The sequence below is a fragment of the Pleurodeles waltl genome, chromosome 3_1 (genome assembly GCF_031143425.1).
Source record: "Pleurodeles waltl isolate 20211129_DDA chromosome 3_1, aPleWal1.hap1.20221129, whole genome shotgun sequence".
In the NCBI taxonomy this organism is placed as follows: Eukaryota; Metazoa; Chordata; class Amphibia; order Caudata; family Salamandridae; genus Pleurodeles; species Pleurodeles waltl.
Genome location: NC_090440.1, coordinates 299,809,335 through 299,835,907, shown reverse-complemented (window position 1 = coordinate 299,835,907; position 26,573 = coordinate 299,809,335).

The following is a 26,573-nucleotide window of genomic DNA, read 5'->3' as shown; positions in this document are numbered from 1 at the left end:
TCCCTGTAGTTGTTGGGGTGTTGGGTTAGCCTGGGTTCCCTGTAGTGGTGGACACACCGCTGATTGACGTGTCCTGGGGACAGAGGTATGGGCCCGCTGGGTGGGTGCTGTACTGGTGTTTCCAGAGGGGGGAAGGTTTGCTGTGGCCTGTGGCTGTGTGAGGGGAACCGACTGTCCTGAGGTCCCCGATGGACCGGGCTGGTCATCTAGATCCAGGGAGACAGAGCTGCTGTCCTCACTGTGGGACTCTTCTGGGGGTGGAGTGGACATTTGTGGACCCTCCTGCACGGTGACCTGGCGTTCGGATCCTGCAGGGGTATAAAAGTATGGTTATTGCTTCTGTGTGTGCCATAGCATGCAATGGGTGGGTGCCCGTGTACCCCAGTGCTGGCATTCCTTTGTGGGGGCTGTTGTGACGGTGGTTTGGGGGGTTGTATGTGTATGTGCAGTGGGCATGCTTTGGTGATGGGTGTCCATGCTTTGTGGACGCATGCAGGGCTAGGTGTTGGGATGGGTAGGTTGTGATGGTGAGACATTTGCAAGGAGTAGGTGTGATGGGGGTGGGGGTGAGGGTGGGGGTATGAGTTGACATGCAGGTGGGGTGGGGGGGATGAAGTAGTGAAGATGAGACTTACCAGAGTCCATACCTCCAGCTACTCCTGCGAGGCCCTCAGGATGCAGGATGTTCAAGACCTGCTCCTCCCATGTTGTAAATTCTGGGGGAGGAGGTGGGGGTCCGCCGCCAGTCCGCTGCACCGCGATGTTGTGCGGGATACCATGGAACGCACCTTCCCCCGTAGGTCGTTCCACCTCTTCCTGATGTCGTCCCGATTTCTTGGGTGCTGTCCCACAGCGTTGACCCTGTCCACTATTCTGCACCATAGCTCCATCTTCCTGGCAATGGTGGTGTGCTGCACCTGTGCCCCGAATAGCTGTGGCTCTACTCGTACAATTTCCTCCACCATGACCCTGAGTTCATCATCAGAGAACCTGGGGTGTCTTTGCGGTGCCATGGGGTGGTGTGGGTGATGTGTAGGGTGGATTGTGTGGGGCTAAGTGTGGTCATGTGTATTGTTGTGTTGTGTGAAGTGCGTGCAAATATTGCTGGGTGACAGTGAATTGGGCGTCTGGGTGCTCGGATGTCTTTTCTCGGTGCGTGTTCACGAATCTCTAGGAGTGGAGGTTTGTGGGTGATGTGGGTGTGTATTTTATATTGTAATGGGTGTGTGGGAGTGGTGTGTGTATGTGTATCAGGTGTGTGTATTTTGAATTGTCCAATGTGGTAGTGTTTTGTACAAGTGTGTATTTTGAGCGCGGCAGTGTGTACCGCCAATGGAATACCGCAGTTGAAAGACCGCCGCGTGCATTCGTGTGTCGTGATAGTGTGGGCATATTTCTGTTGGCGTGACGGTGGAGGTTTGGTCATCGCCAGTTTCTCGCTGCCCTTTGGTGTGGTGGACTTTTGTTGGATGTCTGTATTTTGGCGGTTTGCCTGTTGTGGGTCAGAATGACCGTGGCGGTTTACCGCGGCCGCGGCGGTGTTATGGCGGTCTTCTGAACGGCGGTAAGCGCCTTTTACCGCCGAGGTTGAAATGACCACCTTTGTTTGCTTTTTTAAAGACTTAAGACACTTTGGGGGTGATTCTCACCCTGGCGGGCGGCGGAGGCCGCCCACCAGAGTTCCCCCCTCCAAAATACCGCTCCGCGGTCGAAAGACCGCTGAGGGTATTTTGGGTTTTGCACTGGGCTGGCGGGCGACCGCCAAAAGGCCGCCCGCCAGCCCAGTGCAAAACACCCTTCCCACGAGGACGCCGGCTCAGAATTGAGCCGGCGGAGTGGGAAGGTGCGACGGGTGCAGTGGCACCCGTCGCGTATTTCAGTGTCTGCAAAGCAGACACTGAAATACAAAGTGGGGCCCTCTTACGGGGGCCCCTGCAGTGCCCATGCCATTGGCATGGGCACTGCAGGGGCCCCCAGGGGCCCCATGACACCCCATACCGCCATCCTGTTCCTGGCGGGCGAACCGCCAGGAACAGGATGGCGGTATGGGGTGTCAGAATCCTCCATGGCGGCGCAGCGAGCTGCGCCGCCATGGAGGATTCATTTGGGCAGCGGAAAACCGGCGGGAGACCGCCGGTTTTCCGCATCTGACCGCGGCCAAACCGCCGCGGTCAGAATGCCCTGCGGGGCACCGCCAGCCTGTTGGCGGTGCTCCCGCCAACCCTGGGTCAGAATGACCCCCTTTATATCACTTTTCAGTGATATCTTTACAAATTCATATTGCATCTTTGATCGTTTTGACCTACAAATTATCCTGATAAATATTATATATTTTTCTAAACACTGTGTGGTATATCTCTGTGGTGCTATATTGTGTTATTGTATGATTTATTGCACAAATACTTTACACATTGCTTTCTAAGTTAAGCCTGACTGCTTGTGCCAAGCTACCAAAGGGTGGGCACAGGATAATCTTGGATTGTGTGTGACTTACCCTGACTAGAGTGAGGGTTCTTGCTTGGACAGAGGGTAACCTGACTGCCAACCAAAAACCCCATTTCTAACAGTTTGGTACAGCATCCACATCAGGTGAGGGAGATGAGGCACCGGCAAGTGGGGAAGCAAAGGCCCAATGGATCCTCCGAGGCATGGACAACCGACCACCAGGGGACCAGTGGGTGGGAGGGCAAGGGGACTTCCACGGGGGAGGCTACTACCACAGGAGGTAGTGACTCCGAGACCTCCTCCGATGGGGCCCCCCGGCGCTGGTGGACCCTAGTGCAAACACCACTACTGTGACATCTTCCGCCACCCCCATTCCATCACTGCCCTCCCTTCTGCTCCCCACCGAGTTGGCTGTGCCCGCCCACCCAGAAAGATGGGCATCTCCTTCGTCCCAGGCACCTCCTCCCCTGTCCCAGTCAGCCCTGCTGCCCTTACAGAGGAGGCTATTGACCTCCTGAGAACCATCTCTGTAGGGCAGACAACCATCATCAATGCCATCCAGGGGCTAGCATCAGACGTTCAGCAGACAAATGCCTATCTGGATGGCATTCACAGTGTCGTTTCTGTCCTACAGAGATCTTTTCAGGCTCTGGCCTCCTCTCAGACGGCATCCAGTTTCCCTGGCCAATCCGTCCCTCCTCCAACGTCCTCTACCGCTTCCAGCACCCCACTCCCTTCACCCGTCCAAAGCACACATTCAGACACACAGTCAAGCACATCAACACACAAGAAGCACACTTCAAAACACAAGCACCACACCTCCCACCACAAGCATTCACACAGCAAACAGACACCTGCACACACAATAACGCCCACTTCCCCAAGTGTGGCCACCTCTTCCGCCTCCCTGTCTGTCCCCTCTACATCCACACCCTCATGCACTGCACCTTGCTGCTCCTCTTCCTGCAGTCACCACAATAGCAGGCATCCATACATGCACCCCATACACCACACCTGCACTCACCACCTCTACTGTAGTTGACACATGCAGCACACTCACCAGACTTGCAGACACCCACACAGCATACATCCACACTAGCTGTCTGTCTTCTCCCACTGTGTCCTCCCCCCACCTCCCAAAACACACAAACTCACCAAGACACCCACCATCAGACATCCACCACACCACAGCATACTGAGCAGTCACCTGCACCCACTACACGCACCCCTACACCACATACATCCACACCCTCTGCCTCCACTCCCATGCCCTCATACACGCCCACCCCAATTGCTCCAAAGAAACTTTTCCTCTCCTGTGCTGACCTCTTCCAACCCACTGGCCCACCCCGTCTTGTCCCCAAACATGCTCACCTCCTTGCCCTTTCCGCTCCCATCACAGCCCACCCCTGTCCGCCCTTCACATTCCTGTGCCCCTTCCCCAGATAAGAAAAAGGCCAGGACAGAGCCTAGGCCATCTAGCTCCAACCGATCCAAACAGCCCCCACCCCCTTCAAAGGAGAAGCCCACACCCCCGCCACCTTCCCAACGAAAGTCAAAGGCCCACCCCGTCGAAACTCACCACCCCGACCACCGCCCCCCCTTTTGTGAGGTGCCTGGATACCCATATGGTGCCCCATTAGGTGGAGTACCAAGCACTTGTGGGAGTCAGGTTGGGCCTGTTGTGGCCCATGGCAACTGTCGCTATACAGACTGGCCATTGGCCCTGTTTAGACTGTTTGGCTCTGTGAGCTTGTGATTAGAGTTTCTGTGTGGCCTTTGTTTGGGCTGCATGCCATTGAACCCTGGTCCTTTGGTTATTTTTTTATGGGTGTGGGGCATTTGTATGTAGTATGGTCAAGTTGGATTTGCCTTGTTTCGGGTAAGTACCTCTTGCTGTGGGGTGTATGACTTGTGCTGCTGTGAAGGGTTGGGGGGGCGTAGCAGGATGTGTGGAGCGGGTGGGTATGTAACTGTGCCCTTTCCTCCCTTGTTTCGTAGGTTGTGGTACTTACCTCCGTCGTCTTCATCTGCGGTCTCGGTCGTGGAGGTATATGGCATGGAGCAGCGCTGGCATGATCTGCAGCTCTCTATCCATGGCTGCCGCAGCACGTTCCATGGGATTCCGGTGGGTGTTTCCTTATATTTGGTTCATTTCTGCCTGGCTTTGTGTGGCGGTGGTTCCCGCCCCAGAACTGGCGGTGGAATGATGGTTCATAATTTGATGGGCCAGTTGGACCTTTCCAACGGCCTGTGGGGGCGGACTCTGACGTTGTCGTCGGCACTCCTCTCCTGGCAGGGGGGTTCACAGGATGGCTTTGTTTAGTTTGGTTCATTATTTGGCGGTCCGGGCCGCTGCTCTGTTGGCGGTTTCTACCGCCACCAGCGGCAGAGTGGAACGGACCGCCACATTCATAATGAGGGCCTTATTTTGCAAAGGTGGTGAAAATAGTAACCAGAAGGTATCTGGTAGTATGTCCCTTTATTTGCTGGGTGAAGCCCACACTTCCAGCATCTTTGATGAGTGCTGTTGAGTTGGGGTCAGCATGGTCTTTCAGATGGAAGTTCAGGTCTTCGTGTAATAAGTAATTGCTAGTTATCAAGGGCGAGTGGTGTGATGAAGTTTGTGATTGTGTCGGTGAAGTTGACACATAGTACTCATGATTTGCAAATGAGAGTGACACTTATGCTGAAGTTGGCTGTGATGTGGAGCTTGTGTTCAATGTTGAAGATGACGTGTTTGTTCAGGTGATGAAAATAGCACCAAAAAGCACAAAGGGCCAACAGTGGCTATATGGCCATGTGAGACAGCGTGAAAGTCACAAGTTTAGGCTGGCGGCGATGGAGCACAAGCCAGATACAAGGGCCAGTTAAGTCCTGCTGTAAGAGTTACCTTCAAGTCCAGCGCAGCGAGTAGCACTCACAGTGGAAGGGGACACAAGGATCAGAGAGAATGTTGCAGGTGCCTGTCGATGTAGTGTGAAGAACAGGCTGGACGTCACCAATGGTCATCGGTGTGGTGCAAAGTTCCTCTGATTGTCACTGATGGTCCTTGCTGATGCTTCATGCTGGCAATCTCCATGAGAAGTCAATACTGTCACATGAACAGTTGGTTTACTGGAGCTTTGCTTTGGTGATGGGCAATGGGCGGCAATGTGTTTGATCCAACAGGCCCGTTTGCAGTGGTGAAGCTCTTAAAAACTTGAGATGAGCTCAACTGAGGCCACAGCAAGGGTCCAGGACATGAGGGGCACCACAATGGGGCCAGGAAGTCACTCAATTAGAAGCCAGCAAGACTCAGATGGGTCCAATTGCTGGTCTAGGCAGCAGGCCAGCTGGGCTGTTGCAATGAGCCTCTGGAGAGTATTATGTCCCTGTAGCTCAAACCAGAAGGCCAGCTGGCTGACCCTTTGAGTTATTTCAGCCTGGGTCAAAACTTCCTTCTCAGAAAGCAGGGCAGGAGACAGCAGAGCAACAGAGTAGCAGGGCAGGATAGTGGCTGTTAGCAAAGCAGGACAGCAGTCATTCTATTGTATCCACAGGTCCTGGAGCATACTGAAGAGTTGGTGTCTGAGGTTCGATATTTATACCTGGTGCCTCCTTTGAAGTGGGAGAAACTCCTAGAGGATTCCCTTTGAAGTGCACAGGTTTCCTACCTCCCCTATACCAGCTCCAGACTAACTACAGGGGGTATGCAATCCCTTGTGTGAAGGCAGGACACAGCCTATTCAGGGGTAAGTGGGGCTGTGCCGAAGTCCACCCTCCCATCCTGCCAGTGATGACACAGTCAGGCACAGCTAAGCACTCTAATGTGTGTGGCTGTCTAGGAGGATTTTTTTCACTCCTCATTCCAGAGCTAGTATCTTTTGCTCTCTTTTCAAAGAGCAAATAATGTTACCATTCCTATTTCTTAACTGGCTATAGTGATTTGCTGAATGAAGTTCTAAAAAAACCTATTTCCCCTCAGCAATGCAGAAGGATAACCATTGAACAGTTATAGCTCTGTCACACCAGGTTATAAAGGAAAGCCACCTTCTCTTAACCGTTTCCTTATTGCAGACTATATCATTATGGCAGTTGTGGCTGATCACCCTTGCCCACTCATGCTAGATGGAGAGTTCCACGTTATCTAGTTTTTATAAATTTCTCTTGTACGCCAGTTATTTAAGCCATTTAGGTCCATGTCAACCCAAAACAACACCAAGGAATGGCTTACCTTCATTTCTACATCCAAAATGTTCTCTTAGTAACTCACTGATCACTCTCCAAAAATCTCTCAGCACTTAACATTTTACAAACATGTGTATATCATCTACATCTACCACGTTGCCTCATTTGCAGCTAGATGTGCTTTGTACAAGTTTGGCCATCTTTAGGGGAGTCCAGAAGGCACTATAAAATGAAAGAGATGGTTGTGCTTGAGCGAAGCAGGCTTTATTGTCTTAAAAGGAAAATTTATTAGCCACAACTCCTCATCTACAGGTTCTGATGGGCGTTTTTCTAGATCTGATAGGGCTCTGCATTTATCAAGTCTTCTGCCACTACCACATCCCAATACAACAAAGACACTTCTGCATCTATAGGGCTTGGTTCCCCTAAAAGAACTTCATGATCCCACCTATCCCTTTTCATTGGGCGCTGCGCAGTCCACCATGAACATAGTTGGTAATATTTAAACTTTGCCAGTACCTCACCCGTATGCACTAGCAGGTCCTGCCAGGTACTCAGAGCTTCCCGGTCTCTAAAGTCCCCACAATTTTTAATGTTGGCCCTTTGTAACGGGTGACTGAGGCTGTCCTTTAACCATTCCTGGGTACCAGGGAAATCCAAAATAACGGCCAAATCAGAATAGTGGTGTAGTCCTATAACTTTTCTTATGGGAACCCAAGTTCAAAGAGCTGACTGCAGGACCTCAAGGCAGACACGTTTGAAAAATATAGGTTCACCAAACCTAAATAAAACAAATTCCTGGACAAAATAGAGGAGCATAGCAGCAGATGGTGGCTAAAATCTGGGGTCCTTGTTAAAATGCAAAGGTTTTCACTTAGAAAGTGTAACAGTCTACATGAAATTACCTCAAACTACCTCAATCTGCTTCCTTCACAACTACAAAGAAATAGTATTGAAAAGGTGTTGGACTTTTTTGCTTATGCAGGGTAATCCCCAATCTTTTTGCCTCCTGCCTCCAATTTTTTCTGACCTGTTGCTTTTGGCTTTTGAACTCTGAGCACTTTACCACTGCTAACCAGTGCTAAAGTGCATATGCTCTCTGTGTAAGACTGTACGTAATTGGTTTATCCATGATTGGCATATTTGATTTACAAGTAAGTCCCTAGTAAAGTGCACTAGAGGTGCCATGGCCTGTAAATCAAATGCTACTAGTGGGCCTGCAGCACTGGTTGTGCCACCCACATAAGTAGCTCTGTAATCATGTCTCAGACCTGCCACTGCAGTGTCTGTGTGTGCAGTTTTAACTGTAAATTAGACTTGGCAAGTGTACCCACTTTCCAGGCCTATACCTTCCCTTTTGTTACATGTCAGACACCCCTAAGGTAGGCCTTAGGTAGCCCCAAGGGCAGGGTGCAGTGTATGGTTCAGGTAGGATATATAGTTATGTGTTTTATATGTCCTGACAGTGAAATATTGCTAAATTCCTTTTTCACTGTTGCAAGGCCTGCCCCTCTAATAGGTTAACATGGGGTCTACCTTTAAATCTGATTAAAGTTTAGATTCCCTTTGGGAGCAGACGGACATGCGGAGTTTGGGGTCTCTGAGCTCACAATTTAAAAATGCATCTTTTAGTAAAGTTGATTTCAAGATTGTGTGTTTGAAAATGGCACTTCTAGAAAGTGAGCATTTTCTTGCTTATACCATTTCTGTGACTCTGCCTGGTTGTGGATTCCCTGTCTGGGTCAGTTTGACAGTTGGGCTGGTTGCACCTCACACTAGACAGTGACACAAAGAGAGCTGGGTTGTAGTCTGCATTTCCTGATGAGCCATCTGTGCTAGGAGGGAGGGGAGGAGTGGTCACTTACACCTGAAAGGGCTGTGCCTGTCCTCACACAATGCAGTCTCAGACCCCCTCGTGAGTGTCTGGGGCCTGGCCTGGCCAAGGCAGGATTTCACATTCAAAAGAGACATTTTTTTGAAGAAGGTCTACTTCAAAGGAGAAATTGGGTATAAGAAGGGTACCCAAATCCACAGACTTTAGATCACTTCTGGACATCAAGAGAAACCTCTGCCTGGAGAAGAGCTGAAGATCTGAGGAGAAGTGCTACCCTGCCTGTGACTGTGCTTTGTGGAGCTATCCTGCAGTTGCTGCTTCTGCCTGTGCAAGGGGACAAAGACTGGACTTTGTGGTATATTCCTGCTTGAGAAGGACTCTCCAAGGGCTTGGACTGAGCTTGGCCCCTGTTCTGAAGTCTCGGGCCATCAAAGACTTCCCTTACCAGCACCTGGACTCTCTGCTGTGACTCCTGCCCTGACAAGTGGTGCCCTATCCAGTCCCTGGGCCCTTGAAAGGAAAATGGTGAAAATTCAATGAAATTGACTTCGTACTAGTCCGGACTGACGCTGCTGCTGAATACGGTGACGCCGCTTGCAACCGACTCCGTGTTCTTCGCTGGAACATGACGACCTTCGCAGGCCTGACACCGCTGCAGCCCTGCCGAAGTCACCGACTCTGTGGAAATCGCTGCACTATGTTGTGACCGAGGCCGCTCGGGGTCTGCGTGACTCCGTGGCCGGCGCCGTTGGTGTCGGATTGTGGGGAACGACTCCGTCATGACGCTGTGGTAACACTTCATCGAAGCATTTTGTGTTTCTAAGCACTATTTTTGGATTTCGTCTTTAAAAATTCATAACTTGACTTGTGTATGGTGCATTTGTGTCATTTTGGTCTTGTTTTGTTTAGATAAATATTTCCTATTTTTCTAAACCTGTGTTGTGTCATTTTGTAGTGTTTTCATTAAGTTACTGTGCGTGTTGGTACAAATACTTTACACCTAGCACTCTGAAGTTAAGCCTACTGCTCTGCCAAGCTACCTAGGGAGTAAGCAGGGGTTAGCTGAGAGTGATTCTCTTTTACCCTGACTAGAGTGAGGGTCCTTGCTTGAACAGGGGGTAACCTGACTGTCAACCAAAGACCCCATTTCTAACAATAGGAATCTCACTATACAAGAGAATCAACGGCATATACTTTCACCTTCTCAATAACCTAACTATTTTCTTTGACACTAAATTATTCCCAGGTAGTTCATCCACTCTATGAGTGATTTGGACACCTAAATTCCTGATCTGATCCTACAATTGGCGGTTCAAACTTGTGCCTGCCCACGTCATCACCTCCATCTTATCCTTATTGATCAGGTATCCTGATAACTTCTCAAACCTTTCTCCATGCTTCTCAAGATGTGGAATCGAATATTCTGGATTCACTGTATACAAGATTAAGGCCCTCATTACAACTTCAGGGGACGGAAAAAAACGTCTGTCGAAGCTGTGCGGTCAGAAATCTGGTGGAGAGGTGATCTGACCACCAGGACTATTAGAAGAGTCCCGCAGAGTTTCCACCCGCCGGCCCAGCAAGAAACATGCCACAACATTGACGCCAGCTCAGAATTGAGCCGGCGGCAATGTTGTGGTCCATTGGGAGCAGAAGCACCTGTTGCGCTTTTCACTGTGCACTATACGGACAGTAAAAAGTGCAATGGGGCTTCCCATGGCACCTCTCTAGTGCCCATGGCAAGTACATAAGCAGTGCAGGAGCCCCCATGGGGCCCCGGCACCCCGTCACTGCCAGCAATTACATGGTGGTTAAACGGTCATGTAACCTCCGGCGGTGAGGGGACTCATAATCCCCGGGGCAGCGCTGCATACAATGCTCCCCTGGAGGATTATGTCTGCTAGAGGTGACGTGACGGTGCTGGGGGTCAGACTGTGGCGCGTTCAATACAGTCGTATTGTCTCCAAAGTCATAACGAGGGCCTAGGTTTCTGCATACAAGGCAATCTTAATAGTAAACTCATGGTGAATAAAGGGGATCATAGACAGATCTTGTCTTATTGCCTGAGCCAGGTGTTAAATATAGAGATTAAAAAGCAGAGGCAAGAGCAGGCACCCCTGCCTCCTGCTCCTCATAAGCAGGAAGGGTGACGTAAGTTTGCTATTGACCAACACCCTAGCTAGAGGAACCTTATATAACATTTTGAACATCTTAATGAGATTTGAGGGAATCCCAAAGGTCCCCAACACCTCCCAGAGATACACCCGGTTTACTCAATCAAAAGCGTTTTCTGCATGCACTGTGGCTATGGTCAAAGGGGAGTTAAAAGTCTCAGCTAGAGCAATTGTCCCTATCAACATGTGGGCCAATTCTTAAAGATGTCTACCTGAAATGAAACCTTTATACTCAGTGTTAAACACTGTGTGAAACATCTTAGACAATTTCTGGGCAATTATTCCTGCAAAGATTTTGTAACCACAGTTTAATAATGATATCAGTCTGTATGACTCAGTTTTGTTTTGGCTCTTTACCTCGTTTTAGTATCAGAACTGTCACTGCCTCATACCAGAAAGGGGGAACCTCTTTATTCATTAGATAAATATGGTTGAACAGAGAGTTCTAGACCAGACCCAACCCCTCAACTAAGTCTTTGTATAGTTACACAGGGAGCCCATCTGGGCCCACTGCCTTACCATTCCTCATGCTCCCCACTTGACACCTAAGTTCCTCCTCCCTAATCTCTGTCTATAGATATTCCCCGTGCTTCTGTGGTAGTCTATGTAACCCCCTATTTGATAACCAACCCTTAGCTTCTCGAGGATGTCGATCTAAATTCTCATGATATGCAGCACTCAGGGTTCTTACCAATTATGTTCTTACATGTTGCTCTGCCTTCAACACCCTTCCCATTTCTGCTTCCTCAAGATTACCTATTGGTTCCTAGTCAGGTCTTCATTTCGCATGCCAACAGAGCTCCACTTTTTCCCCATGCTCAATGGGCTGCATCTTACTCATGTTCCAACTATCACATAATATTTGTTAGAGAATGACCGTAAACTCGCCTTCTCCAACTTAGTACTAAGCTTTTTGGCCTGCCCTGTCACCAGCTTAGCTGATGCCTGCATTTTCCTTTCCTTCTGCCAAATTTAATTTATCATCTCCCCAACCACTTTCTATGAATCAAAGGTCAGATTTACATGAAACTGGTGCAGTGCAGCTCCAAAATTAGCAGCAGCGTGCCAGTTTTGAAATGCATTCTGTATTCCTGCATTTCCCCTTGCACAGGTGCTAAATTAAGCAGCCTGTGCCAATGCAGGCATCCTTGCACCATAGTGCAAGGGTGTCTCTGTTGAGGGGTGTGATTGTTTATGTGCAGGAAGGTGTCCCTTCCTGCACATAAACAATCATCCATGGCATGTTGCCATGCTTATGCCACTCCTGGGGTGGTGTTAGATTTTGGCTCTGCCTCAGATTTATGAATTCTTGTAAATCTGCGGCAGAGCTAAAAAACAATGAATGTTGCGGTGGAAGGCTCTTTGCAACATCCATTGCACGCCCCTCTGATGCACTATTATTCTCAAAGAAACTATTAGACTCTTGCAACAAATCCACTAATAATTCTCTATCCTGTAATAGTGCTGTATTTAACGTCTATCTTCTTATAACTCTTGCCACTAGCAGTTCCATTTTCAAGAGCAATCCAGCATGATCAGAGATCATAGCTTGGATATGAGAAACTGATTTAACATACTGGGCCAAAGAGCTATCCAGAAGAAAGTCATCAATATGAAAGTGCTGGCCATATTTGTTTACCATAGAATGTGTAGCCACTCTGTTTACCAGCTCCCTCTTGCCATATATGCTTCAGACCCAAATTCTGCATCAGATCGCTAAGCCTTACCCTCACTGTCTGCATGCTCGTATATTTAGGCTTTGATGTTCTATCTAGTTCAGTATCCATCACCACAATAAAATTGCTACCTACAATATATGGGGAGGGGCGTTGCACCAGTTGATATTCTAGGATGCTCACATAACTAAAATCATCGCTGTTTTGTCCATAATACACCTCACAGGATTCTTTGTATCCAACCTTATCTAGGGTGGCCAGGACTCATCTACCATAGCCATCTGCTTTATAGTGTACCACTGTGATTCCACAATCTTTCTTGACAAGTATAGCCGCCCCCTTAGTATTGCAAGATTGATCAGAGAACGCCACTTCCAGCACCTATGAACAGCTCAAAAAAGCATGCAAACACTTCAACTTACTTAAGTGGGGTTTCTGTAATATGATGACCTAAGCCTTATCATCCTTCAAAATCTCCTGTACAAAACGTAATTTTCTGCTAGTTCCTAAGCCATTCATGTTCAAGCTTATTATTTATAAGGCTGACCCCTGCAATGATATTGATTATTTAATCTCCTCCACTTCCTCTACTCCAAAAACACTTTGATCAGTGAATTTTGAAATTCAGTGCTTTTTACCTCCTGCTCCCCACCCATGTGCACCCTCCCTGAGAAACCCTCCCAACTACCTCTTGTGTTTTCTTTATGCCTTGAGGGCAACCTTCAACTACCGCCCCCCCAAGGGCCCCCTCACTCTCTCCCAAACTCAAGTTCTACTCCCCGGAATGATATATGTACTATGCCTATAGTAACAATGTACTTCTCCTAATGACCTCTTCCCCATTTTTCAAAGCAACACCTACTTCCTTTGAAAGAGCACTTAACACTAAATGCTGATGCTAACACAAGGTGTAGGACTTAATCAAGGTATAGTAGCTCATTAACCACATTCACACCTTACTTTCATTGTTGAAGTTCAACTGGTGACTGGGATTTTAATTTGGGTGGAGGGAACAGGTAAAACCTTTTACAGGCCAATTTGCACATTTAGATGTGCTATTGTTTTTGGTAGCGCACACTCTAGTTGCTTTTCTGGCAACACTATTTTATGGCCACCTCTGAGCAGACGCATCAGCTAGAAACGCGGGCAGACACTCGTCCCTACTTACTGCACAAAGCCTTTTATCTTAATAATTTGCACAGGCATTGTTTTCTTTTATTGCTGAAGTTGAACTGCTGTCTGGGATTTTACCATGGGTGGAGGGAGCAGCTAAAATCTTTTACGGGCCAATATGTACAACTAGAGGCACAATTTTTTGGGTAGTGCGTGCTCTAGTTTGCTGGACACACTCTTTGATGGCCCAAGCTGCGCGGATGCGTTAGCCAGAAACTCAGGCAGACCTGGTGTTGGAGTGTGTCTTTTAAAAGCAATAGTAATACAAAAAAAGCTTGCAATATATTGTGTGATGAAGCTGCATAGAAAATGTGTTAACATAGAAAATAATGCACACGTTTGAAATGTGCCCACGGGGAGTGGTCACCAATGTATATGAAGACTAATGAAAAGTCTTGTTAATTCTGAATTATTATGCAATAATGTTTAAATTTGTATTAGTATATAATAATTAGGGTTATGTGTTAAGAATTTGCTTTATTAACTTAGCGAGGACTTGGGCCTAGCTGCCTGGCCTCATATTGAATTGCATTTTCTAACGTGTAGTGTGCTGTTTTTCCTGAAGGACACGAAGTTGTATTTTTCTTTAGCCATAGTAAATTCTTTCTCATGAGAACCGGCTTGCTCAAGGCGATGTTCTTGCTAGATGCAACAGTGTAATTTGTAACAGGTGCAAGGTTAGCCATACTAGGAGAAGACAATGAAGACACTGACTGGAGCGCAAAGTGTAACATTTTCTACCTGACATTCCAACCGTTGAAGACGTCAATAACGTGGACCAATCCGTGATGTGAGAACTTTGAACTGTGGAAAATTCTAGCAATGTGCTTACCAAATTAGTGGTCAGAGATAAGCTACTTCATGGTTAGTTAAGGCGTTCACTAGTACCTTGTGCAAATAGACAAATGATTGAGACCTTGCTTTGTTGATTTATGTACTAATGAGACATTGCTAAGTTTGATTCATATTAATAATGTGTATAAATATTGAATGAATATAGCCGATGCATTGATTAAGTTGTGCTAGTGTTTTCTGATGAGTTTATTGCTATTGAGATTGATTAACATGATATTAGATTGTAACAAATAGGGAAATACATATCCTAACACTAAATTAAACTGGTGTGGTTATTCATGACTGAAAGGTCATGGTGTGTTCTAATTTTGATTCTTATTGATTGTTCATTGATTAGTTATTGTCATTATTGATTATTTATTGATATTGTTGATTGATGATTTTGAGGAAATACTTTGTGCTGGGAAGTCTCCAAACGCGGTCCAAAGGTTTGTCGACCTAGACGCGTCTCCTTGTAAGTTTACTTATTAAGGCTCTGACGCGCTAACAGTTTTTGGTAGCAGAGGGGATTGTTTGGCCCTTTGGGGCCCCAGTACGAAGGATCACGGGTGCAAGAATTAACAGTTTTGTAGCAGTACGGCCCCGGTACGAAAGATCAACAGTTTGATAGAGATCGATGGGGTTGGTCCTTTGAGGTCCTTAGGGTTTGGTGGTAGCCAAGGTGTACCAAATAAATTGGATTTTGTGGGGTTTTCTTTTTCAATGATGCAAATTGGAGGGATGATTTGACCCAAAGTCCCAAATGACTTTCCCGGAATCTCGGAGCTTGCTGAAGGGAGTTTGAGTATGTTCTCGGCTTTCTAGTGATACTGTGAATAAAGTAGGTTTTGCGCTTGCACAACTTATGCATATCACAGGTGAATTGTGATGTTTGTGAGGATTTTAGGCCAGATGATGATGTTTTAGTAGGAGTGGGCATACTCCGCAGTATGAGAGTAGGGAAGTCAGCGAACTTCATGTGAGTGTGGCGCTTTGTGCTAAAAAACTGTTCACGTGGTTGTTAATGATGTACGGACCCTGCGTGGTCTAAGACTCCAGAGTATATTGATAAGTGTATGAGACACTTGGTTTGTGTTGTAATTTGCGTGGTTTAATAGGTTGATAGTGAAGTCGACGAGTCGAGTATGAGTCAAAGTGAGTGAATGAAAACTTTGATGGAGATTTGGTGAGTTCTAAAGTGCACTAGAACAATAATCCATTGACAAGTTTAGAGTAGAATTTGCGGGTCAAATTTTGCTTCCGAGTGCGGGATCTGAGAAGGAGAGAGTAGCAGCTGAGGCTAAGAGAAATCTCTGTAAAGTTCTGAAGCGATTGTGTTACCCTTCCTGTAGTAAACCGGCAAATTAGAGTTTTATTTTGGTTGGTGCTCGCAATATATTGCATTAGTTTTGTGTGAGTGAGAAGACAAGTCGCACTACTTTGTCAGTCACAGTGCGTTTGAGTGTGATGTCATTGGAGCCGCGCTGGGATAGGTTGGTTAGAGAGAAGGGTCACGCACGGATTGGCAGCCGTCCGTGAGAATCTATTGGTTGAGAAGGTAGGCGAAGAGAGTTCTGGGAATTAAAGTCACTTCCTGATTTGATTGTGAACAAAAATAAAAGATGAAAAGATGAGAGTTTTCAAGGCTTTAAAGAGCTCTTTGATGGGAGATGTATATATTACAGCGAGTGTAGGGGAGGTTACACCGCCCGAGGGTACACCGGCTTACATTGTAATGGAGGAACAGGGTGTCGCGCCATGTCTTTGGCTAAAGCAATGGTGCAAAACGACAGAGAAAAGTGGGAGCTTAGCATTTCCTGAAAATGGGACGTCCAATTTGAGGATTTTGGAAAATTTGCGGAGGGTGCTATATGACCTGAAGCCACCTCCAAGACCAGCACAGTTTGAAGCGTTAGCAATCTGGGAGTTAATGGTAAGGCTACACCAGCAACAGAAATTTGAGAGGAGAATGAGAAGAGCAGAAAAGACACTAGCGGAGGCTAGATGGGATTGTGTGCAGAGGGTTTGGAGAAGAGAGACATTAGAAGGGGTTAAGCTGTTTCCAGCGATAGCCGAAGAGGGTGAAGACAAAGGGATGAAGGCTACTCATAAGACTGACAAAAGTCCTTCCAGAGACAGAGAGGCTAGAAAATCCTCGATAGGGACAGAGGACTCAGATGATGATGAATTTGTTAATCAGTTACTGAATGATCGTCCACCACCATATGGGGCAGATGAAAATGGCCAGAGTACCAGTGCATGTCCTACAGGTTCAATACAAGAGACGGCGACAATGAATCCGACACATGTTAGCCCTGTCTTGGCACAAGTTCCGCTGCAGAGTAGTTTTGGCATGCCCACCCCCCAGGTTATGCAACCTCAGTTGCAACTGCCACAGGTTCAGAGGCTTTACCCTGATATACCCATTTTGGAGACTGCCACTAATCTGATGGTGCCAACAGAGTCGGTATGTGTGAGACCAAAGTTGATTCAGACTGAACCGACTCCACTTTTACTGCCCCAGTTGCAGCCGCAAATGATCCCGAGATATACTTCGGTCACAGGACTGCAGTCAGACATGACGCCAGTGATGAGCCAGAATTTGTGAGTTAGTCTTCCACAGGTTTTGGGAAACAGACAGACACCAGATGCCATATCGTTGCCTATTACAGTTGGTCCACCAGTACCATTGTATGCACAGGCGAAGCCTAGAGTATGCGATCAAGGGGTAATGACACAACATGCGACAGAAGGAGGGTTCGTATGAAGCTCCCAAGGGACAATTCCAATGGAACTGACATTTGAAGGCTCTAGATCTTTGTTAGATTTCAGTCCGATTGGGGCTCCTCCAGATGCCATGAGACAGTCAGGCTCAAGACTGCTGACACCGCAGATCTTGAATGCGAATGTATCACAGACACCTTTAGTGCAAGCTGGGAATATCTTGTTTCAAGGTTTGACAGCACAGCAGCTGACCAACTGGTTAGACAAGCTTAATACTCCACAGACGACTCCTGTGGCAGCAGGGAGAGCGGAAGGAGAGGAATACCTGAACCATATGAGATTGGGTATGGAAGCCAATGAACTTGTTGAAGGGAGTATGGGTGTGAACAGGCTAGAGTCATATACGGAAGCAGAGTTGAGGTACTTGTGCCCAAAGATAACTAGAGAAGTGAGTAAGGTGCACCAGAGGTTGGCAAATTTGGCAGATAAGTACGGTATAGACCTAGAGAACAGCAAACATTTGAAGAGGAGTTACAGCTTAGATTTTGAGCCAAAGGATTTTGAACACATGAGGTCTACTGGGATGAAAGCACACCTCAAGGAGATACTGCAAAGTGCACAAGTTTGGGGAGCCTTAGAGAAGTGGGAAGGCAGATGGGCGAAGAAAAGAGATAAGAGGAAGAGTGATTGCATAGAACAGTCAGCTAAAACAGTACCAGATACAAGTACGGTAAAGATGTAACCAATGAGAGAGGCTGCCAGAGGGGTTCTTGTCCATGTTCCGTGGACTAGAGGTGATATTCTGTCATTAACAAATGATTTCCCCAGGCTGAGGGAGAAACCAATAGAGTGGTATCATCAGACAGACAGGTTTGTGAAGCTTGCAAAGTGTCTTTGGGAAGACTTGAATACTCTTTGAGATCATAGTTCCAGCCGATTTGTGGATTGAGTGCAAAAGGAGCGTAGATTGGCCGACTGAGGAACCAGCAAGGGACAGAAGCACAGGTGCGCTGTCTCCTGATGTGATGAAGTATCATTATAAGGTGATTCCGTTTCTGAAAACGAGGGTTTCGCCGAAGAATATTGATTGGCAAAGGATTGATCAAACGGCTCAGGAAGTCAAGGAGTCAATACATGCCTATTATGTGGGGTTGTTGAAAGCGTTTAAACATTACAGTGGCACAGAGGTTATTGAGGCGAAGGACATGAACCATCTTGTGTTCAGATTCGTGGAAGGGTTGAGACCTGAGATTGGCCTGATGATTAAGAATCATTTGATTTGCTGGCAAGCAAAGCCGATTGCTGAGGTGTTGCAGTATGCGAAGTACTGCAGCGATGAGATTGAGTTGAAGCAGAGAAAATTGAAGGAGAAAACGATGGTGATGCAAATTAAGGCAGCACAGACAGGGATGCAGGGAGGTTTTCTACAGCAGGTGATACAGCAGCTGCAGGTAAACAGGATGTTTCAGGCACAGGTGAGAGATAGAAGTCGAGGGGGTATTGTGAACCGCGGTCCAGACTTGAATATTGTAGTAGTTCAAATAGACGGTGCACAGGGAATGAAGAATCTGTTACCTTGTCATGCTTGCAGGGTCGTTGGACACTGGAAGTGGGAGTGCCCAATGATGGTGCAGGAGGGTGTTGTTCAACAAAGCAATGATGTCAGTTCATTCCAAAATATAAGAGGACCAAGATCAAGAGGTCCAAATCGAAGTTTTCTGAATAATGTGAATCAAATGCAAGGTTTTCAATCCATGCAGCAGGTGCAGGTGTCACGTATACAGCCAATACAATTACAACAAGTGCAACAGCAGGTCCCCATGGTACCTAGACAGCAAATGCAAGTGCCTTTAGCCCCAATGGAACAGCAATAGGTGATGCTTCCTCAACAGGTCACCGGTCAAAGAATGAGTCTGAATCACACAGTGCAACAATACTCATTGCGTGGTGAGAATGGAATAAACGATGAATGGTCAGATGAAAGTTCAGACGGAGAAGAGTGCAGGCTTGCAGCATCCTTAGAGGTAGATCAGAGAGGACCCTATGTTCAGGGGAAGGTTATGGGTCATAAGGTTTCATTCTTGGTTGACACAGGAGCTACACGCTCCACAGTCAGAAGTGCAGAGGTTCTGAAACTGCCCCTTTTGGGACAGATAGTTAAGGTAGTAGGAGTAGCAAACCAACTCCTGACTAACCAGATCACAGATCCGGTTCAGGTTGAGCTTGGTACCTTCGAAGTATTACACAGATTTGTGGTTTGCGAATCAAGTCCTGTATCCCTATTGGGAAGAGACTTAGGGGGTGATTCTAACCCTGGCGGTCGGTGTTAAAGCGGCGGCCAACCCGCCAACAGGCTGGCGGTCAAAACAATGGAATTCTGACCCTGGCGGGAACCGCCAACACAGACAGCCACTTTAACACTCCGACCGCCACGGCGGTACAAACAAACAGCGCAGCGGTCACCGCCAACAGCCAGGCGGCAGACAATGTACCGCCCACACTATCACAACTCACCAATCCGCCACCTTTTCCGGGGCGGGAGCACCGCCGATAAAAACACGGCGGAAACAGACTATGAACGGGAAAACGCACACCACTACGCACTCCAGGAGGAAGGAGGACAGCATGGAACCCGAATTAAACATCCTACCTGCTCTCGTCTACCTTCTCATCTACCACGAGTACGAAGTCCGGTGCAGACGACAACGGTGAGTACTGCACCTACGACACATGGGAGGGGGGAGGACGAAAGGTTACGGGCACACACATATGCGACCCCCCCCCCCAACTATGTACACACCAATGCAGAGCAACAAGTCACAGTGACACCACCCAAACACCCCTGAAAAATGCTATGACATAATCAAATTTGGAATAAATATTTATGTACCAAAAAGCTCCTGAAAATTATCGTACAACCATGAAAGATATTTACAAGAAAACAAATGATATACACATCAGTGTATAACTGAAGTAACAAGTCCTGCACATCCTACGAATTCATCATGTCCGTGGGCCAAAGTTTTGAGAAACAAGGGCAAAGCCCACACAGGAGACCTGAGTCCTTTGGAGAGAACACTGCAGGGGCATCAGATGTAAAAACTACACGCACCTCAGGGGGAAGGGAAGGGGGGGGCACCACAGCCACATGAGTCCACGACGCCAGATCCACGAGGAGCCACCATGCCCACTGTACCATCCTGGGGAGTGCAAAGCCACAGTCTCTCAATGTCTCTACAGTGGGTGGGCCGCCCACTGTACCATCCTGGGGAGTGCAAAGCCACAGTCTCTCAATGTCTCTACAGTGGGTGGGCTGCCCACTGTACCATCCTGGGGAGTGCACAGCCACAGTCTCTCAATGTCTCTACAGTGGGTGGGCTGCCCACTGTACCATCCTGGGGAGGGCAAAGCCACAGTCTCTCAATGTCTCTACAGTGGGTGGGCTGCCCACTGTACCATCCTGGGGAGTGCAAGGCCACAGTCTCTCAATGTCTCTACAGTGGGTGGGCTGCCCACTGTACCATCCTGGGGAGTGCAAAGCCACAGTCTCTCAATGTCTCTACAGTGGGTGGGCTGCCCACTGTACCATCCTGGGGAGTGCAAGGCCACAGTCTCTCAATGTCTCTACAGTGGGTGGGCTGCCCACTGTACCATCCTGGGGAGTGCAAAGCCACAGTCCATCAGGTGGATGACAGTCTCCACTGGTCAAGGAGGAGGCATGGTGGGCACAGTGAACCATAAACAGTGCTTGAGACGGCGGTGCCCAGCGGAGCGGTGCTTGAGAAGAAGGGCCCAGCGGAGCGATGGTTGAGACGGCGGTGCCCAGCGGAGCGGTGCTTGAGAAGAAGGGCCCAGCGGAGCGGTGCTTGAGATGAAGGGCCCAGCGGAGCGGTGCTTGAGATGAAGGGCCCAGCGGAGCGGTGCTTGAGACGGCGGGGCCCAGCGGAGCGGTGCTTGAGATGAAGGGCCCAGCGGAGCGGTGCTTGAGACGGCGGGGCCCAGCGGAGCGGTGCTTGAGATGAAGGGCCCAGCGGAGCGGTGCTTGAGATGAAGGGCCCAGCGGAGCGGTGCTTGAGACGGCGGTGCCCGGCGGAGCGGTGCTTGAGAAGAAGGGCCCAGCGGAGCGGTGCTTGAGATGAAGGGCCCAGCGGAGCGGTGCTTGAGATGAAGGGCCCAGCGGAGCGGTGCTTGAGACGGCGGGGCCCAGCGGAGCGGTGCTTGAGATGAAGGGCCCAGCGGAGCGGTGCTTGAGATGGCGGGGCCCAGCGGAGCGGTGCTTGAGATGAAGGGCCCAGCAGAGCGGTGCTTGAGATGAAGGGCCCAGCGGAGCGGTGCTTGAGACGGCGGTACCCAGCGGAGCGGTGCTTGAGAACAAGGGCCCAGCGGAGCGGTGCTTGAGATGAAGGGCCCAGCGGAGCGGTGCTTGAGATGAAGGGCCCAGCGGAGCGGTGCTTGAGACGGCGTGCCCAGCGGAGCGGTGCTTGAGAAGAAGGGCCCAGCGGAGCGGTGCTTGAGATGAAGGGCCCAGCGGAGCGGTGCTTGAGATGAAGGGCCCAGCGGAGCGGTGCTTGAGACGGCGGGGCCCAGCGGAGCGGTGCTTGAGATGAAGGGCCCAGCGGAGCGGTGCTTGAGATGGCGGGGCCCAGCGGAGCGGTGCTTGAGATGAAGGGCCCAGCAGAGCGGTGCTTGAGATGAAGGGCCCAGCGGAGCAGTGCTTGAGACGGCGGTACCCAGCGAAGCGGTGCTTGAGAACAAGGGCCCAGCGGAGCGGTGCTTGAGATGAAGGGCCCAGCGGAGCGGTGCTTGAGATGAAGGGCCCAGCGGAGCGGTGCTTGAGACGGCGGTGCCCAGCGGAGCGGTGCTTGAGAAGAAGGGCCCAGCGGAGCGGTGCTTGAGATGAAGGGCCCAGCGGAGCGGTGCTTGAGATGAAGGGCCCAGCGGAGCGGTGCTTGAGACGGCGGGGCCCAGCGGAGCGGTTCTTGAGATGAAGGGCCCAGCGGAGCGGTGCTTGAGACGGCGGGGCCCAGCGGAGCGGTGCTTGAGATGAAGGGCCCAGCGGAGCGGTGCTTGAGATGAAGGGCCCAGCGGAGCGGTGCTTGAGACGGCGGTGCCCAGCGGAGCGGTGCTTGAGAAGAAGGGCCCAGCGGAGCAGTGCTTGAGATGAAGGGCCCAGCGGAGCGGTGCTTGAGATGGCGGGCCCTCTTCAGCGGTGCCTATCTTCACGGCGGGCCCTCTTCAGCGGTGCTCTTTTCCACGGCGGGCCCTGTTCAGCGGTGCTCCTCTCCACGGCGGGCCCTGTTCAGCGGTGCTCTTCTGCACCGCGGGCCCTGTTCAGCGGTGCTCTTCCAGCAGGTCAAGGGAGCCAGACCTGGCCTGGACTCCCTGCTCAGTCGCCCTCGGACCGTGACGTTTCTGGACCCTTCGGGGACGGACTCCTGGCCTCTTTAGTGTCCTCCTTCCCAGCTGGGATGTGACATGTGGGGTCCACCTTCTCCGCGCTCCTGCTGCCCTTCCGCTCCTCTGATGGGGCTCTCGGGCCCTTGCCTCCCCTAGATGGTGTGGCTGGTGAAGTGGCCGCACATTGCTCCTTGGGGGCACCCCTGTCAGTCCTCGCATGGCGGCCCTTGTTTTTGCGGGTCCTCTTGCCGGGGGGGGGGCTGGACGTGTCCTTGCTGCTGATCGATGTGTCACTGCTGGCAAAGGGTGGACTCCAGATCCCATGCACAACAGTGACACTCGAAGCTGGGCTGGTGGTGGCTGCGGTGCTCTTGGGACTCTTTGCAGATGGAGGGGGGAGCTCATCGGAGGGAAAGAGGTCAAGACTAGCCATGAAAAGCTTTTTAGGTCCAAGGTAAATGGTAGGAGAAGTGGTGATGGGAGTGGAGGAAGAGGATGTGGTTGTAGGAGAGTCAGGTGTGCTGTCATTGGGTGAAGGTGCTGGTGCTGTAGGCTGTCGTGAGGTGGATGTCTGTTGGGTGGGTGGCTGCCTGCGTTTGTGTGTCTTGGAAGAGGGGGTGACAGACACAGTGGGAGAGGACACAGGGGACGTGTACATGGCAGTGGGGGTGGTGACTGCACGAGTGTGGACTGTACTGGAGGGTGAGGTGGTGATGGAAGCACTGGCTGATGTTGGGGTGCATGCAGGTGTGAGTGTAGACGTCACAGGGAGGGAGGAGGGAGACGAGGAGGAGGGGGACACAGAGGTGGTTGTGACTGTTGGATCCTCATGCACTAAGCCGCGCATTCGGGGTACACTACTCAGTACTACTGACTAGGACAACAGGCCAAGAGACGTCAAACGCGCACATGGGTGATGCTGGACCTTCAATGGCTGTACTTGTCACCCTACAGAGGTGGGGGCTGGGGGCACAGGGCCATGCCTAAGGGAGAGGACTACACTACAGAAAGCGCCCTGGCCTAATGTCACCCACAGCCCTCCTCCCCCACCCAGACGCCTCCACTGCGCAGAAAGATAGGAGAATGTGCTGATACTCACCCCCTTGTGTCTGCTGTGATGTCTTAAAGCGCCCATCCAATTCAGGGTAGGCCACCGCCAGGATCCGGGACATCAGGGGGGTCATGGTGCGACTGGCACCCCTCCTAGGTTGGGAGGCCATCCCCAGCAGTGTTTCTGCGGTCTTCCTTGTTCCGCGGCGGATGTCCTCCCACCTCTTGCGGCAGTGGGTGCCCCGTCTGTTGTGGACCCCCAAGTTCCAGACTTCCTTGGCGATGGCACGCCAAATCTCGATCTTCTGATGGGCGCTGATCTATTTGACATGTACAGGGTGGAAAGGAGGAAATCATCAATGACCTGCATGTTAGATGTGATTGGCCCCCCCCACCAACTTTGCCATATGGCACATGCTCTCATCTGTCGTGCGTTGCACTCCTCATTCGCCCCCCACCCCACCAACTTACATCCACCCCAATCCACACAGGCATAGCCCATTCCATGTGCACCCGGTGTACTCACTTGTTGGTCTGGAGGACCGTAGAGTAGCGCATACTGGGGGAGGACCCCATCCACGAGCTTCTCCAACTCTTCAGACGTGAAGGCAGGGGCCCTTTCCCCATTTGCAGCAGCCATTGTCACTTCCAGACCGAGGTCACAGCAGCACTTGCAGTATAGGTCCTCTCCTGTGGATGATCAGGTCTCGAGTGATCAATCAGCTAGGAAATGGCGGTCACGCCCGCGGCGGTGCGTACCGCGGCGGTGCGTACCGCGACCACCGGCGCACATCGTCATTGGCTCCTGAAACCCATAGGGTTCAATGTTAACCAATGCGGCTTTGCGCCGCGGTCTTCGACCGCCTACCGCCACGGTGTGCCCCGCCAGCGCATTGACCTCACATCCCATTGTCCCACTTCACAGGTCAGGCAGCCGCCATTTCAAGGGCCTACATGGCTTAATTTTGACTGCGACACACAGGCCTAGGCCTTGCATTGCCACACATACACGCCTTTCAACCCATTGCCATTCTTTAACTGTGCAAGCTGTCTGTACGTACCTGTTGTTTGCCTGACTCTGTGCTCCATGTTGTCCTTCCTAGGCACCGTCCGCTGGGACTTGCGAGGAGAAGGACGAATCCTCGCGTGTACCGACCGCTGGTGGACCTGTCGACAATGGAAGAACGCCATATAATACTTCGATACAGACTTGACCGTGCCACTATCCATGTACTGTGTGCCCAACTGGAGCCAGCCCTGATGTCCCCCATCCGCCAACCCACAGGGATTCCCCCTCTGGTGCAGGTTTTGTCAGTCCTCCATTTTTTGGCAAGTGGGTCATTCCAGACAACAGTGGCCATGTCATCTGGAATGTCTCAGCCTATGTTTTCAAAGATTTTGAGCAGAGTGTTGTCTGCCCTGATGAAACTCATGCGGAGCTACATCATTTTCCCAGAGGAGGGTGACTTGCCTACAGTGAAGGGTGATTTCTATGCCCTTGGACATATCCCCAAAATCATTGGTGCCATTGATGGGACCCATGTGGCTTTGGTACCCCCAAAAGACGATGAGCAGGTGTACAGAAACAGAAAAAGTTATCATTCGATGAATGTCCAGGTGGTCTGTTTGGCTGACCAGTACATCTCCCATGTAAATGCCAAGTTCCCAGGGTCAGTGCATGACGCGTATGTTATGCGAAATAACAGCATCCCCTATGTGATGGAGCAGCTACAGAGACAACGTGTGTGGCTAATAGGTGACTCTGGTTACCCCAACCTGCCTTGGCTACTGACCCCAGTGAGGAATCCCCGGACCAGGGCAGAGGAACGGTACAATGAGGCCAATGGGCGAACTAGGAGGATCATCGAAAGGAGCTTTGGCCTCCTGAAGGCCAGGTTTAGGTGCCTGCATATGACAGGGGGATCCCTGATGTACTCACCAAAGAAGGTGTGCCACATCATCGTGGCCTGCTGTATGCTTCACAATCTGGCATTGCGACGTCAGGTTCCTTTCCTGCAGGAGGATGGTGCAGATGGTGGTGTTGAAGCAGCTGTGGAGCCTGCGGAGAGTGAAGAGGAGGAAGACTCAGAGGACGACACAGACAACAGGGACAGAGTAATAGAACAGTATTTCCAGTAGCACACAGGTAATAATCACCCATGCCATTTTACATTTCCTGAAAGCCTCCTGCATCTCAACTTTGTCGATTTCCCCCCAGAACTATAAACATGATGTTTGATTTTCCCTTCCCTTTTCTGTGCTTTATGAGCCACTGCGTGACCTCGGCTTGGTTGGCCCATGGACTAATGCTAAGTTACCTCGGTATGTGTAATTCACAATGTTAATAATATGTAATTGATGCATAGATATTGGTACATGATAGTGAAACAGTGATGGGTGGGGGTGGAGTAATGTCCATGGCAGAGTCCAGTTCTCAGTCTCACAGGTGCATTGTCCATATGCCTGTGGCAGGATGGAGCAGGGGCAGTTCAAGGTTTGACAGGGTGGCAATGTGGAACAGTGGGAGGACTTCAGGGGGTATGTGATGCTGGCGGGGGTCTTGACATCCTACTCTGTCGTTTTTTTTTATCTCAGGCTCCTTTTGCGGGGCGGTTGTTGTTCAGCAGGAGGTGGGGTTCTGGTGGGCTGTCGTTGTGGTGGGGCCTCCTGTCCACTAGCGCCGGCGGAGGTGGTAGGCTGTTCCTGTTCCTGGCTAGTGACAGGGGCCCTGTGTGATGCCACATGGTCCCGAAACGTGTCCTCTATACGGTTCAGGGCCTGGACTATGCTCCCCATAGCGGTTGAGATGTTGGGGAGTTGGTCGCTGAACCCCATGTAGCGTTGCTCCTGCTGTGCCTGGATCTCCTGGAACCTGGCCAGTACCGTCGCCATCGTCTCTTGTGAGTGGTGGTAGGCTGCCATGATGGTGGTGAGGGCCTCCTGGAGAGTGGGTTCCCTGGGCCTCTCCTCCCCCCCCTGTCGCACAGCAGCCCTCTGAGTTGCCCTGTTTCCCTGGGCCTCTGTCCCCTGGACGGTGTGCCCACTCCCACTGCCCCCAGGTCCCTGTTGTTGTTGGGTTGGTGGGTTACCCTGGGG